Below are 16,592 nucleotides of genomic sequence, written 5' to 3' on the forward strand. Positions count from 1 at the left end.
GAAAACCGGGAATTGAGGAGATAACTTCTCCTAAGATCTAGTGGTTGTTATTGTTCAGTTGCTAAAATGTGTCAGACTCTTTGCGACCTCATGGGCTGCAGCCCTCCAGGCCTCCTTGTCCTTCACTATCTCCCGGAGTTTGCTCAAACTCACGTCCATTGAGTCGGTGATGTTATTCAACCATCACTTCCTCTGTCATCCCCTTCTCCTGTCCTCAATCTTTCCCAGCATCATGGTTTTTTCCAATGAGTTAGCTCTTCACATTGAGTGGCCAAATATTGAAGCTTCAGCACCAGTCCTTCCAGTGGATATCTAGGGTTGATTTCCTTTAGGATGACTGGTTTTATCTCCTGGCTGTCCAAGTTCTAGTGGTAGGTGGGAGCCAATACTTTTAATTTCTTCTCACTGATTTTTAAAAACTTAAGTAATTCCAAACTATAAGCTACATACAGAAAAGGACACAAAACAAAGCTATGAAACGAAGCAAACAACCATGGGGTCAGGAAATAGAACATTTCAGCATTTCCAGAATCCTTCTCACGCCTCTTCCTTTCATCCCCCCTTCTTCAGGCCGAAGGTAACCACTCTCTGACTTCTGTGGTAATTATTTCCATGCGTTTTAAAATAATTTTACCTATCAGACATTCATTCCAAAATACTATCATTGAATTTTGCTTCTTTTTTATATATCAATAAATATCTGTTTGAAATATTATTTCATCTTATTTCCTGTATTGACTTTTTAGCTTTCCCCTCTTTGTATTATGTTTTGCATTGGTTACTGTAGCAAAAATTATATTATGCTTGTTTAATTAATCACAGTCACATTGGAATTTATATTGTATCACTTCAGAAAAATGTAAAAACTTTGCAATGGGATAAGGTAATTTCTCCCCATTCTTTGTGTTATTGCTATCTTAAATTTTACTTGTACTTATTTTAAAAATTCCACAATACACTATCGTGATTTTGCTTAAAATGCTCAGTTGTCTTTTAAAGGAATTTTAAAACACTATGTTATATTAACCTGTGTGTTTACCATTTCTGGGGCTCTTTACTCCTTCCTTAGATCCAAGTGCCCATTTAGACTCACTTCCCTGCCACCTGAAGTTTTGTGAAGTGCAGGATAATTGGCAAGTGGGTTCTTTCAGTTTTTTTTAAATTCAAAAAGCCTTTATTCTGCCCTCATTTTTAAATGATAATTTTTCTAGATTTATAATCCTGGATTACTGCTGCTGCTGCTAAGTCACTTCAGTCGTGTCCGACTCTGTGTGACCCCATAGACGGCAGCCCACCAGGCTCCGCCGTCCCTGGGATTCTCCAGGCAAGAACACTGGAGTGGGTTGCCATTTCCTTCTCCAATGCATGAAAAGGAAAAGTGAAAGTGAAGTCGCTCAGTGTCCAACTCTTAGTGACCCCATGGACTGCAGCCTTCCAGCCTCCTCCATCCATGGGATTTTCCAGGCAAGAGTACTGGAGTGGGGTGCCATTGCCTTCTCCAATCCTGGATTAGCAGACATTTTTCTTTCAGCATTTTAAAGATGTTAATTTATCAAGAAATTTATGTTATCGTCATTTAAAAAATATTTTGACATTAAAAATTGTAAACTTTTCAGTATTTAAAAAATGTTTTATTGTCTTCTAGCTTTTATTTATTTTTCTGATGCAAAATCAATGCTGTTCAAATCATTATTTCCCTTTAATGTCTTCTTTTTTGTATTAATTACTGTGAAGATAGTAATTGAGCATTATAATATATTCTTAAGATATAATTAATTAATATTAATATCATAATATACATTAGTGGGTTGGTAGCAGAAGGGAACTTTTACTTTTCCCTTCACACCCATCCAGACTGCTTCACTCAAGCCCATGCCAAATTGGCCACTGGAGGCATTTGAGTTTGTACTGTTGGTGTTGGCAAAAGAGGACAGAAAAACAAGGAAGGCATGGTTAATTCTATCTGTGAAGATGAGCAATGAGAAGACTTTTGATGAGTTTGGAAAATGTGAAATGGACCATGAAGTTAGCAAGACTTTGGCACTGCTTGGGATGTTCCTGTGGTCAATTAGGCAGGTCAGGCTTCCTTGCTAGAAACCTGACTGATGCCCTGGACATCCACATCAAACACCAGATCCAGTGAATGACCCCCAAGAACCTCTCTAGTCCACATCCCGTTCTCCCGTCTCCACCCTCCTGGCGCAGGACCACGCTCTCTTTACCTGGAGAACTTGTATTCCTTCTTAAGGCCTTGCTTTTCAAAGTGCGGCTTCCAGACTGGCAACACTAGCACCTGGAGTCCTTACACAGGTAGGATTTCAGGCCCCATCCTGTGCTGTGCTAAGTCGCTTCAGTTGTGTCTGACTCTGTGCGACCCCATAGACGGTAGCTTGCCAGGGTCCTCTGTCCACAGGATTCTCCAGGCAAGAGCACTGGAGTGGGCTGCCATGCCCTCCTCCAGGGGATCCTCCCATCCTAGACCTACTGATTGGAGATGAACAAGATCTCAAGATGATTTCTAAGCACATTTAATTTTGAGATGCATCCTTACAAGTCAGTGGTTCTTGAATTTGTCTGCACATAACCCCCTTACTGGGGGTGTGTTAAAAAATTCTTTAATCCCTCTCTACACCCAGGCCAGTTGAATCAAGTCTCTCCTGGGTAGGACCAGCCACTGGAGTTTGTGAAAATCCTGCAGATGATTTCAAGGTGCAGAGAGTCAGTGCCTTAGGACAGGGGTTCTCAAAATGGGCTATGTGTTTCACTCACCAGGAGGTTTTGTGCAACTGCCAAACCCAAGCCACCCCCAGGCCGGTTAAGCCTCAGGGCCCATCGGACACAGGCCTTGACAATCGTGAAACTTTTTAAGTGACTGCCGTGTGCACTTAGAATTGAGGGCCAGTGCTTTAGGGCTCAGCCAGGTGTCTCTCCCTCCTGGAACCCCTCATAATATATCTTCTCCCCGAAGGATGGGTCAGGAGCCCTCCGCAGAATTCCCACAATGTCCTGCTCCTGCCTGCAGTCTGTCTCTACGCAGTGATCTGGGATGTGTCTGTCCTCACCCACATCAGGAGGCTGGGAGCTCCTAGAGAGTAGACATTTCTTCGATTTTCTTTGCCTTCCTTGTGTCTCCCACAGTGCCTGCATATAAAATGTACCTGAGAGATTATTATTATTGTTTTTGTTATTCTTCCAATCCTATGGAAGAATGGTTCTGTGGTCAGGGCTGTGGTGCAGAAATCTCCCCCTGGAGCAGTGGATGTTCAAGGTGAGGAAATCCGGGAGGCAGGCAGGGAGGCTAGGAGGTGACAAAGGACTAAATGACGGTGGTGACAAAGGACTAAATGACGGTGGTGGCAAATGCAGGCACCAGAGAAGGCCCACTGAGGAGGACATCATAAGGTAGAACTGAGGTAGGAGATAGGTCAGCCCCCGAGGCAAACAGCTGTAGCTGGTCCTCTGTGGACTGATAACTCCAAGACGAAAAACAGCAGGGCCATGGTGGGATCAGGCTGGGTCTTGCTCAGAGAGAAGAGACTGCTTATTTCTCATTCTCAACGTTAGGAGACTTCCCCAACCATACATGTGCAGAAAGGCTCCTTGGAGGTTAGAAAGGGAAGGGGGCACCACCACGTAGTAAGTGATGCTAACTACCCACAGGCCTTTGCAGTAGAATCCATCCCGGCTAAGAGATGCATGTGCACACATGAGAGGATCCTGAGATACACCAAGTTCAGACTCTGAATCAGGCAAAGCAAGATGATTGGCCAGAGGAAACCCAGAAGACATGCCCCATATAAGAGATTTAAACTGCCAGAAGGGCACGATTCTCTCTGTAAGTCCGCTCATGTGTCTATCTACACATACTAGACTTGTTTCACAACTTTCTGTCTTTGTGGGAATTCTTTTCCACAAAGCCGCAGAGCCAGGGCCTTGTCACTGACCACTGGTCTAGTGGCTAGGATTCAGGGCCTTTCCTCTGAGACCTGACCTCCATCTCTGGCCGGGAACTGAAGCCTTGTTTCAAGCTGCTGCAGGCTGAGGCCACTCAAGATCAGAACCAGGAGGAGTGTTACTTTGCTGGGAAACTGTAACTAAACGGTAGAAATGTATTGTCTCACGGTTCTGGGGGCTTCAAGTCCAAGATCAAGATGTAGGCAGGGTTGGTTCCTTCTGAGCTGCAAGGAAGCCTTTGTTCCACGCTTTCCTTCTAGCTTCTACTGGTCCACTGGCCATCCTTGGTGTTCCTTGGCTTGCTGCACATTGATCTGTCAATCTCTGCCTTCATCTTCATGTGGAGTTCTCTTTATATGTGTCTCTGTGTCCAAATTTCCCCTTTTTATAGGGATGTGAGTCATATTGGATTGGGGGCTCTCCTCCTCTAGTTAACCTCATTGAAACTAATTACATCTTCATGTGTGCATGCGTGCATGCTCAGCTGTGTCCAATTCTTTGAGACCCCATGGATTTTAGCCCACCAGGCTCTTCTGTTCATGGGATTTTTCCAGCAAAAATACTGGAGTAGGTTGCCGTGCCCTCCTCCAAGGGATCTTCTCAACACAGCAATCGAACGCACGTCTCCTGTGACTCCTGCATCACAGGAGACTCTTTACCTCTGAGGCACCAGGGAAGCCCTAATTACATCTTCAACAACTGTATTTCCAAATAAGTTCATATTCTCAGACACTGGAGATTAGGATTACAACATGGGAATCATTTTGGCGGTGGGAGGCACAATTTAACCTGTAACTGCAGATATAAAAATTCTTGTGTGAACTGTGTCACGTGCAAGGACTTGGAATTCAGGAATTTCTGTTTCTCCAGTTCAGAGATAAACCAAATGTTTGCTGTGAAATCAACACACCAGTTCCTAAGCTTTGGGCAAAATTGTAACTTATACAAAGGAATTCTGGAGATGTTGACAAAACTGGAAAAACAGATGTCTCTAGCCAACGTGAGATCCATGTGAGCTGAGCGGAAGCTTGGGAAATTCAGGTGAACAATACATAAATAACGGGTCTGGGTTGTTTTTTCACTTGCTGTCTACTTTCACTGGCTAATTCACTCCTGATGCTTTTGGCAGACTTAATGCCCTGAGATTTCACAAGTGAACATTTACAGGATGACGGAGAAGCAGAGAGATGATTTAAAACAACCGTATACATGCTCCTGACAAATTACACTGGATTTAAGTCTCCCCGCCTCCCTACCTCCCTTTCCTCCTTCCTTCTCCCTTCTTCCTTCCTTCCTCACACTGCTTCTTTTCTATTTATTCTTTTCTTTCTTTCTAGGATCAATTGACAGCTCCTGCCTTCACTTGTTAATTGCTCTTTAGTGATTTTGTTTGCAGCAATTAACTGTAGGGCAGGTTTGGTAATTCGTTCTGTAATTAGAAGCACTTCTGATTAGAAAGGTGTTTCCTTTTCCTGTGTTAGGAGCTGTTGCCTGCATTCCCTCAAAAAAAAAAAAAAAAAAAAAGCCTGTACTTGGCTGGGGGTGGCTAGAGGGGAGTCACCAGCTAAACACAATTCACAGCAGAAAAGGGGCCTTCAGCTAAGGAAGGATAGCACCTTGCATTCTGCTTCCAGAATCCTCTTTTGCAGCTGCGAGCAGATCTGACAAGCGTGGAGGGCTGCTCTCCCAGTTAATAAGTCCCAGATCTTGGGCGGGCCCCTCCTGCACCTTTCCAGTCTGCAATCTGGATAATGTTATCCAGGACAATTCAATGCCTGCCAGAAAGGGATCGTCTCCCAAAAGGTTGTCTGTCTGCTGTTTTTCCTTTTTTGGGCCAAAGGGACTTTCAGGAATTTATTATTATTTTTTTAAAATATAGTTTATGTTCCAAATGGGAACACCTGTAATCTCTTGTCAAAACAAAAGTTCAAAAAAACCCCCCAAACCCCAGAAACTCCCAAACCTATGAATTGTCTTCTTTAAGATTCTCCATCTGCCTTCCCAGACAAAAACCACACACACACACACAAACACACACACACCCTAAAACCACACACACACATACACACACACACACACACAGACACACAGCCTTACAGAGTTGAAATAAAACCCAAGTGAAGATCTCCAACTGGAAACAGTTGCTGCCTGCGGATCTTATCCATGGGATCAGCTTGGAAGAAGTTGGGGGTTGTGTTTGTAATCTGTTGTTACCAGAAGTCGAGCTTCTGGGAAGAAATAAAAGGATCATAGGTTTTGATTTGCTCTTCTGCATTTTTAGTCTTAACTTCTTCTTTTCTTCCTGTATCTTTGAGGGCTCTGGATTTTGAATCCACACCAGAGGGCCTACTTTCAAGGGACCAAGAGGAGTCTGGGAACACTCTTGCTGGTTGGATTGGTGACTAGTGGCTGGGCTCCAACAGCTCTGCAAACAGTAAGGCTATTTTCTGTGCCTCCCTGTCTCAGGCCCTGCGGTCAGCCCAGTGTGGACTCAGAGGTTCAGATTCATGTGTGGGGTTCTTCCGGTCTGCCCAGAAGTACTCTGAACACCCCAAACAAGCAAACATCTCAGCTCCAGGTCTGAGGAGGGGATTGTCTTTGAAGTGGTTCAATTAAGGTATGATACATATTCAAAATTGCTTTTTATTTAAAAAAATTTCTCATGAGTTTGGTACTCTATTTCTTCATATATCTATTTTGGTTTTAGGACTAAAGCTGAGCTTTTCTGCCAGATTTTTGATTAAAATTGATGTTTCCATGCAGATGGTGTGCATGTCCCCTAAGACCTGGAAATGGGCAGGTGTGCAGAACTGACAAAGAGCATCTGGAGGGAGGAAACAAACACGTCTAAATTATCATCAGATCTGAGCTGCCTCACAGAAGGGACTCAGGAACCCTTTGGCATCCCTTTGGGAAGATGGCTGCCTCAGACGCTTCTGTTCCAAAGTCTTGTTTCCAGAGGAAACTGTGACCACCTGGCTTCCTAGCAGGGGACTCAGTCTACCTGGCTGTGGGGTTGCTTTGTCCTTCTCAGTTCACTCTTGGAGTCTTGGAGCAGAGGTCTTGAAACAGGAGGAACCCCCTGCTCCCCACAAAACCCTGCCCTGCCCCCAGCCAATACCACTGAACATCTAATGTCAGATAGAACATGCTCCTGTTGTAGGCTTATCAAGGAAACCTAAATGTCTGGGGATCACTTAAGTCTCTGAGCAACAAATGGAGGATGCTTGCGGACTTGGAAAGAGTAGCTTGCCCATGTGTATGCTCCCTTAATCTCTGACAATCCACAGCGCTGGGTTGAAAAGACAATTGGTATTCTCTCCCCTCTTCTCCTCCTTCTGAGGTTTCCTTCCATGCAGTGATGTGAAGAGTAGGTAAAGGGGGCCCTCATGGACTCTTGGACACAGTTGATTCATTGGGATCACCGTGAAACCAGAGGGAGAAAGGCACCTTACCAGGAAGTGTTGAGCAAGCAAGCTCAGTGGAAGTGTTTTTTTTTTTTTTACAGTTAAGACCCTCCTCGGAGAAAGACTCTCCAATTTGCACATGCTACTTCCCAAACTCACTTCTCCCCTCTCACTTTGTCTATAATTCCTGCTTCTTCATGGAAACATACTCTTCTTGCTGACTGAGTTATGTTCTTTAAATTCCACTCTCTCAACTCCACTTTTACCCAAAATATCACACACAAGATATTTCCAAATATACCTGTCTACCTCCAGGGCCACTTAGAAGATCAAATGTTCTCAAACATACTTAATCTAAAGCTTTCCTCTCATTTGAGTGGCATGCATTTCCCCCTTTAATCAGTGCTACTAACGGGGTTGGCGAGAATTCTAGGAAAAGTGCTAAGATCCCAAGAGCATCTGCATTGTTACTGCACAGATCTAAGTCCAAGTGTGAGCTCTGCCACCACAGAGCTATGAGGCTAGAGGTCTCAGAGCCTCAGCTGTTACACCACAAAACTGAAGATAATAATAATGCCCTCATCACAGGGGTGTTGAAAGGATTAGGTAAAGATGACAAATGCTATTTCTAGCATGATATCTGTTACGTCCAAACTTCTAAGCAATTTGAGTTCCTCTATTTCTTTGGAGGAACTAGCTTGCTAAACACATAAAGCCCCACTCCCACCAAGAATCTGTTTAGGTTTGGGACAGAAACCCATTGAAACCAATGGTTTAGGGACTTGGCACATTTTACATAAATAAATGAGTTTGGATTATATCCTCATTTGCTAAAAGCCCAGCAGATCTCACTGTTGTTGGGCTTTTATAAAATAAATGAAGGACTTATACTGAGGAAGGCAATGGCAACCCACTCCAGTACTCTTGCCTGGAAAATCCCACGGACAGAGGAGCCTGGTGGGCTGCAGTCCATGGGGTCGCTAAGAGTCGGATATGACTGAATGTCTTCACTTTCACTTTTCACTTTCATGCATTGGAGAAGGAAATGGTGACCCACTCCAGTGTTCTTGCCTGGAGAACCTCAGGGACAGGGGAGTCTCGTGGGCTGCCATCTATGGGGTTGCACAGAGTCGGACACGACTGAAGTGACTTGGCAGCATACTGAGGAAGAAGTGTGTGAAGAAAATACGTGATCTAGATTTTAAAGCAAAAGATCGACCTTGAATGAAATATCCAGAGTTGACATACAATATCTGCATTGTTCCACTCAGGGTTCTGATAGACCTTCATCTCGCTTCAATCAATATTTCCATAAGTCTATTGGAAGGACTGATATTGAAGCTGAAACTCCAGTATTTTGGCCACCTGATGCGAAGACCTGACTCATTTGAAAAGACCCTGATGTTGGGAAAGATTGAAGGCAGGAGAAGAAGGGGATGACAGAGGATGAGATGGTTGAATGGCATCACCGACTCAATGGACATGGGTTTGGGTGGACTCCGGGAGTTGGTGATGGACAGGGAGGCCTGGCGTGCTGTGCGGTCCATGGGGTCGCAGAGTCGGACACAACTGAGCGACTGAACTGAACTGGTAACAGTCCTTCCTTCTCTCATCTAGTCTTGAACCTTCACCAAAGATCTTAGTAAAACCTGTTAGAGAATTGTTGTGAGAATTAAATGACAGAATGGCAAACACTTAGCTGACATCATCAGCAAATGTAGCTCTAATTATTTCTGCAACTTGAAATAGAAGGTGAAGAAAGCAGAGCTAGATTGTGTTAAATGTAGGCTCCTAATTATCTTGATTTCCTCTGATCAGCAATTCTCAACTGAGAAGGGTTTTTCCTCCAGGAGACACTTGAAAATGTCGGGAGACTTTCTTTTTAAACTTTTTTTTTGTATTGAGGAAGGGAATGGCTTACCCACTCTAGTATTCTTGACTGGTGAATTCCATGGACAGAAGAGCCTGGCGGGCTAAGTCCATGGTGGGTCCCAAAAGAGTCAGACATGACTGAGGTGACTTAGTACGCACACATGTGTGGGAGGAAAAGATTTTTCTTTCTTCAGTAAATTAGAGCAGTGATTGCAAGTCCTAGGTTTAGCAAGTGTACCTACCCAAGAAAATATACAGAGCTTCATAAAATTGTCTTTGATCTTAGCAGCTCAGCATTTTTTATTATGATAGTGACAGACTAGGCCTATTTTTATGCTTTAATAAAAAACATCTTGCTGAAAAGTTTAATGTGTTTTTTGAGAAACTAAACTGCTCTAAAAATAAAGTATATTAAAAAATGTCTAATGTGCAAAAGAAAGTCTAATAGAAAAGTGATGTTGCTCAATGGAGATTTGTGATCCGTCTTTGATTCTTTTCTAAGTGAAGAGTTATGGTCATATGAGTTCCAGGAATAAGACTTATTTCAAATAGGATTATTCAGATTCTTTACATCTTTTCTAATCATTGGATTAGCTGGAAAATCTCATTTGATTTAATCGAGTATGGAAGTAAAACCCACAGCTATCATACTCTCTGTGTGCGTGTGTGTGCAAAGTCACTTTAGTTGTGTCCCATTCCTTGAGACCCCTGGCTCCTCTGTCCACAGAATTCTCTAGGCAAGAGATCTAGAGATCTCTAGGCAAGATCTACTGGAGTAGATCACCATGCCCTCCTCCAGGGGATCTTCCAGCCCCAGGGATCGAACCCATGTCTCTTGTGTCTCCTGCATTGGCAGGTGGGTTCTTTACCACTAATGCCACCTGGGAAGCCTATCATACTCTCCAGGGGATTACAAATCTTGAATATCTAGGTCAGATTAAGTATGTGTTCTTAATTCTTTTGCTACACCTCTCACAATTCTGCACTTACTACTTTGTTGATCACTTGACCATCTTAGGCCTCAGTTTACCCATCAGAAAAAATTAGGGGTTAGACAAGAAGCCCCCCTAGTTCCTCATGATGCTGAGATTTTATGTTCTTGTGAAGAGTTCTTAAGTGTATATTCTAGTCGGGTTGGAGCAGAGATATATTTTTGGGTGCAGGTCACTATGTTGGTGGGAGGGACTTCTCAGGTGGCTCAATGGTAAAGTATCTGCCTGCCAATGCAGGAGCCACAGAAGATGTGGGTTTGATCCCTGGGTCAGGAAGATCCTCTGGAGTAGAAAACGGCAACCCTCTCCAGTATTCTTGCCTGGCAAGTCCCATGGACAAAGGAGCCTGGCGGGCTACAGCCTATGGGGTTGCAAAGAGTCGGACACGATTGAGTGACTGAGTATACGTGCACACACACATGATGTAGGATCTTGTTGAAACATGAACATGCTGAGTGCTTGTGACCTCTAGGAGTTAGATCTCAGAAATTCATTAGGACCGCAAAGCTGTCAAGACCCGCTTTGGTCTCTCAGATCTCTACCAAGTTCCCATAGAACTGTCTTCCTCAGCATCTTCTCTTTTCCTCTGTTCCTCTGGCATCTGGGCTGTGAATGACTAGTCAACCTGACCCAGGTTGCTGCTGCTTTTTTTTTTTAGTTTATTTAATTTTTAATTGAAGGAAAATTGCTTTACAGAATTTTGTTGTTTTCTGTCACACATCAACATGAATCCGCTGCTGCTTCTTGACTGTCGGCAAAGGTAACCTGTGAGGCAGGCTGAAACTCCATCTTGACCCGACAGGTCCCGGTTCCAGGAGTTGGGGAGGGGTTGGAAGCTGTGGCTGTTACCCGAGATGACTCCTGATTCAGGTCCCTTAGCTTAACGTGGTTCCTCATCGAAAGCTGGAGACAGGTGAAGGGGGAACACTTCAACAGAATGTAACATCAGATCTGGGGTAAGGCAGAGAAGAGAGCTCTGCAGATGGTTACAATAATCGCCCCTGTGAACACACATCTGGGCTATCCACACCCTGTGTACGCATCCAACCATGTGTATCCATGTCTCCCCACATGGCTCTGGGCTTGGCCAAATAACTTGCCTTGGTCAAATGGACGCTAGTAAACATGACATAAGCAGAAGTCTGATAGGCCCTTGTTTCTGGGACTTTGTCTTCTTGGTACTCTGGGTCAATGTGGAAAGAGAAACCCAAAAAACAGCATCAACAGTCTGGCCATATTAGATCATCCCGCCCCGGCTGGGCCACTAAGTAACTGCAGACACGAATAACCCCAGGAAAGACAGCAAAAGAATGCCTCTGCTGGGCCCCACCCAAATTGCCAACCCACAGAATGGGGAGCAATAATAAATGCTTTGGGTGATTTGTTATAAGGAAATTGATTACTGACATTAGAGCCCACTGCCACTCTGCCGATTGCTTATGGGATCTGGAGCACTAGGAACACCGGCCCAGGCCTCTGCCACCCTCTCCCTTGTCATATGCCCTTTCTTTGCTATGATTTATGTGATCCCCCTCTGTTCTCCCAGAATGCTCTCTGCCTATCACTCACTATACTGCATTTGTTTGCTTGTCCATGACCCTCCTTGGTCTGAGCACCTCAGGGACAAGGACTGTCTTCCTTTCAGCTGAATATTTCCAGGGTCTGGAGCCAAAAGTTGGTACTCAATGGGGAAATGGAGAAAGGGGTCCCGAGGCACAGTCATTTGTTCCTGTTACAGAAGAACTTGTAATGGCTGACCTAGCCTTGCTCCTGAAGACTTCCCAGTGTTCCAGCTGGCTCCGCAGTGAGGGATGGCGCACCAAGTCAGGCTAGGGAGCTAGTCATGGCAGTCAATCAGGTGTCTCCCACTGGTCCTCACCCAACTTCCAGTCTGACTCAGTTTCCACTTCATTATTGTTCAGTTGCTAAGTTGTGTTCAACTCTTTGCGACCCCATGAACTGCAGCACCTCAGGATTCCCTGTCCTTCACTATCTCCTGGAATTTGCTCAAACTCATGTCCATTGAGTCAGTGACACCATCCAACCATCTCCTCCTTTGTTGTCCCCTCCTCCTCCTGCTCTCAATCTTACACAGCATCAGGGTCTTTTCCAGTGAGTTGACTCTTTGCATCAGGTGACCAAAGTATTGAAGCTTCAGCTTCAGCATCAGTCCTTCCAATGAGTATTCAGGGTTGATTTCCTTTAGAATGGACTGGTTTGATCTCCTTACTATCCAAAGGACTCTTCAGAGTCTTCTCCAACACCAAAATTCAAAAGCATCAATTCTTTGGTGCTCAACCATTTTTATTGTCCAGCTCTCACATCATACATGACTACCAGAAAAACCATAGATTTGACTATATGGACCTGTGTGGGCCAAGTGATGCCTCTGCTTTTTAATATGCTGTGCTGGAATCAAGATTGCTGGGAGAAATATCAATAGCCTCAGATATGCAGATGACACCACCCTTATGGCAGAAAGTGAAGAGGAACTCAAAAGCTTCTTGATGAAAGTGAAAGAGGAGAGTGAAAAAGTTGGCTTAAAGCTCAACATTCAGAAAACTAAGAGCATGGCATCTTGTCCCAGCACTTCATGGGAAATAGATGGGGAAACAGTGGAAGCAGTGTTAGACTTTATTTTTCTGGGCTCCAAAATCACTGCAGATGGTGACTGCAGCCATGAAATTAAAAGACACTTACTCCTTGGAAGGAAAGTTATGACCAACCTAGATAGCATATTCAAAAGCAGAGACATTGCCAACAAAGGTCCGTCTAGTCAAGGCTATGGTTTTTCCAGTGGTCATGTATGGATGTGAGAATTGGACTGCGAAGAAAGCTGAGTGCTGAAGAATTGATGCTTTTGAACTGTGGTATTGGAGAAGACTCTTGAGAGTCCCTTGGACTGCAAGGAGATCCAAACAGTCCATCCTAAAGGAGATCAATCCTGGGTGTTCTTTGGAAGGACTGATGCTAAAGCTGAAACTCCAGTACTTTGGCCACCTCATGCGAAGAGCTGACTCATTGGAAAAGACTCTGATGCTGGGAGGGATTGGTGGCAGGAGGAGAAGGGGACGACAGAGGATGAGATGGCTGGATGGCATCACCGACTTGATGGATATGAATTTGAGTGAACTCTGGGAGTTGGTGATAGACAGGGAGGCCTGCTGTGCTGCAATTCATGGGGTCACAAAGAGTCGGACATGACTGAGCAACGGAACGGAACTGAACTGAGGTATGTCATAGCTTTCCTTCCAAGGAGCAAGCATCTTTTTATTTCATGGCTGCAGTCACCATCTACTGTTGCTTTAAATACTTTGAAACTCCTAGCCTGAGTTGGTGTTTCTAGGTCAGGTCACGGCTCTCACCAAAGACTTGCCATCTGGCTCCAGCTCATTTGGGACTTCCTGTGCCAGGACATGAGCTCCATCCTCTGCCCTCCACCTCATCCCATTCCCCATCCCTCCCTGTCCCCTGACCCTGTGACTTGGTGAGGGACTGTGTAGGGTCAAAGTTACGTGACTTCACCACGGGAAGAAGAGCGATGCAGACCCAAGTGAGGGCTGCTGTGTGCTCTCGACTCAGCTTTGCTTTATTTCTCTTCATTATTTTCATTTTTTCCTTCTTTGTCATGACAAAAAAGCAGTCCTCTTGTTAAGCTGCTTTATTTGAATGGTGGCCTAAAACAATATCAACATGGAAGACAATCACAAGGTTAAAACTAATAAATGGCCATAGAATTGTTCTACGGTTTAGGTTGGAAAGCCCCTCTTCGGTATTTATAGCTACAGGAGGCAATGGTTTTGCACCTAATCAGACTGAGAATGTCCAGAAGCTGATGGAATTCCTCTGGAACATTGAAGGATGGGAATCTGGCCCCATTTATACTAACATCATCTATTATCATTTCTTCAGATTTAAGGATCATGAAAATCTCATAAATGACTGATTTCTCTGGATTCATTGTAAATACATCTGTACAACTCCACACAATAAGATGGTCATTTACAAAAACACACCCCAAAGACATACATTAAAAAATAAATAATACAACAAAGTAAACTAAGCCAAACAAATATGTTTTGCTTCAAAACGTGAAGTTTTTTCAATTTGAGGTTTGTAAGAATTAAAAGGAAGGCAGGATGTTTAAAATGTATGTTTTCAAAGACAAGTCTTCGTTTATTGTTGTTAAGTCATGTCCGATTCTTTTCGACCCCGTGGACTGCAGCACGCCAGACTTCCCTGTCCTTCACTATCTCCCAGAGTTTGCTCAAACTCATGTCCATCGAGTTGGGAATGCCGTCCAACTATCTCATCCTCTGTCATCCCCATCTCCCCTTGCCCTCAATCTTTCCCATCATCAGAATCTTTTCCAATGAGTTGACTTTTTGCATCAAGTGGCCAAAGTATTGGAGCTTCAGCTTCAACATCAGTCCAACCAGTTCTAATTGAAGGCTTATTAGAATCTTAACTGTTTCATGGATCTTGAAGGAGACTGGATTTATTATTTATTTGAATCAGGGTTGGAAGAAGTGTTCAGATTAAAATAACAATCTCCACCACAAAAACTGAACATCTACTAGCAGTGGCTCTTTTTAGAGGTAGGGAGTCAGCCTGAGCGCTTGCCCAAGCTCACTGAGACAGGAGTAGCAGAGCTGTGGTTTATAACCAGCTTGTATGAACTCAAAATGCAGTGACTTCTGCCACCTCCCCAAATTACGGTGAGCATCTTTGGAAAATGCATCATCTGTATCCTGCTGCAAGGGACAAGAATGCCGTTTAAGGAACAGGCACTGGGCTTTTAGAGTAACTGTAATGTTGAGAACTGTCCTCTGTCCTTCTGTGAGGCCTTGAGATTGCTGGTATGATGTCTGTGGCAAAGAGAGCTGACTGTCCCCTCCCCAAATTCATAGGCCCGTCAACAGTACAGAGTGCTCCCTGGGAAGTGGCTACCCAGGCAGGGGTGTTATATGGTTCCCTGACGAGTGTGAAAGATGTTGGTGGCACCCAGGTGGCAGAGACGTGGTTAAGCATTGTTTATGCCTCCTACCTCCTGCTAGAAGGTGTCCCCAAGGCAGGCTTGGAAAGAACATGGAAGAGCCATCTACCTGAGTCCCTGCATAGACCTCTCTGGTCCACCCCAACCAGGGCCAAAGACATTGAAGTGGGTGAGGACGACTTTTCCGTTGTTAAGCCATTATGATTCGGGGTGTTCTTTGTTACAGCAATTAACTAATGTTGTTGTACAAGAAATATGCCTTTCTTTGAGTTTCCTTTAGGAGTGAAGGGTACATTGTGAACTGCAGTGAAGTGGTCAGAACAGTTAGAGAGAAGGATGATGTACATCTTCATGTCCCCAAAGGGATTTTCAAGTTTTCTAGGTGATCAGAGCTGTATTGATGGCCAGACTTACTTTGACAGTGAGCCCGGGGTGAGAGGTGACACAGAAGGGGACCGTGGAGGTTGAGGGGAGGGACGAGTCTAGGCCCAGTGAGGTCCAGATTCTTCTTCTCTTTTCTCTGTGGCCCCTTTAGTACATTTTCAATACATGAGATTCTTAAGAAAGAGAGACTACTCTCTTTCTCAGAGGAAGAGAAAAGCGAACTCAAGTCAATGTCTCTAAAATAAGGGAGCGGGGGTACTCTTAAGGAATGACTTTTTGAAAGAGTGGAATTTGACATCTGATCATGCTGCCTGGACGAGGGGCATTTGCCTTTCTATTTTCGAAAATCTTGGGTTCTTCTCTGTAAAGGAAAAGACTAGGAGCGCATTTCGCCACCTCCCCCCGCCCCCACCTATAACATAAACTTCACGTCCCTTCCCTTCCATGTCAGGATGTGCTTTTCTGGCCCTGAGGTGATTGAATATTGATTCGGTTAAGAATGGAGAATGTCTCTCTGCTGAAACACTGCAGTTCCTCCTCCCTCCAGTCTTCCACGTAACTTCTATTATCTTTTCTGAAAATCAATGGAATTAAAAATGCCATGGATGGTTTATTGAATTTCATCTAAAGAACAAATAATACAGAGAAAAATTATGGCCTTATAACCCTGCAAATAGATAGCTGGGTATTCAGTTTTGCAGAGAAATAAAACTAATTGTTTAAACATCACTTAATGAGAACACTCTGTTTTGCCAGGGCAGTGGTAGGAATGAATACATCTTCATTCAATAATGGAAAATGCTGAGAATCACTCAAAGCAGTCTGTTGAAGTCACTGCATGCGATCCACAGCCATTTCTCCTGGCAACAATTTTGTTCCAAAGCCAGGTCTATTTCAGAGAATAACAATGGACCACTTACATAATAGAAGTCTATTTTCTATTATGCAGTTAATTTGTTAATAAAAATAGTACTTTATTCATTGATC

At 44.1% G+C, this 16,592-nt stretch overlaps 1 long non-coding RNA gene across 1 annotated transcript; it reads left to right on the top strand.

Annotated features, from left to right (window-relative positions):
- The first annotated feature begins 4,354 nt into the window (after positions 1-4,354).
- On the top strand, positions 4,355-9,655 carry LOC147349773 (uncharacterized). The gene is made up of 3 exons (XR_015150143.1): positions 4,355-4,995; positions 6,421-6,571; positions 8,633-9,655. It is a non-coding gene; the product is annotated as an uncharacterized LOC147349773 (long non-coding RNA).
- The last annotated feature ends 6,937 nt before the right edge of the window (positions 9,656-16,592 follow it).

This window comes from Bos grunniens, chromosome 21, assembly GCF_055505025.1.
Source record: "Bos grunniens cultivar Pamir isolate PY7600 chromosome 21, Bosgru_T2T1.0, whole genome shotgun sequence".
NCBI lineage: Eukaryota > Metazoa > Chordata > Mammalia > Artiodactyla > Bovidae > Bos > Bos grunniens.